This window comes from Terrapene carolina, unplaced genomic scaffold, assembly GCF_002925995.2.
Source record: "Terrapene carolina triunguis isolate 2854851 unplaced genomic scaffold, T_m_triunguis-2.0 Scaffold238, whole genome shotgun sequence".
NCBI lineage: Eukaryota > Metazoa > Chordata > Testudines > Emydidae > Terrapene > Terrapene triunguis.
In genome coordinates, this window is record NW_020664589.1 from 16814900 (window position 1) to 16815153 (window position 254).

Genomic DNA, 254 nt, shown 5'->3' on the forward strand with positions numbered 1-254 from the left:
CGCAAGCAGAGTCAACGGGAGAGCGTCAGCTGTCGACTCACCGCAGTGAAGACACCGCAGTAAGTAGATCTAAGTACGTCGACTTCAGCTACGCTATTCACTTGGAGCATATGTGTATCAGGGTTGAAATTAGGCACCTGCGTTAAGTACATGACTGAATCAGGGACATAAACTATTTTAAAAAATACCCGGACTTGCAAAAAGCCACATTTGTGACAATTCCTGGCAGAACCTTGTTCAGAAATAGGCCAGCT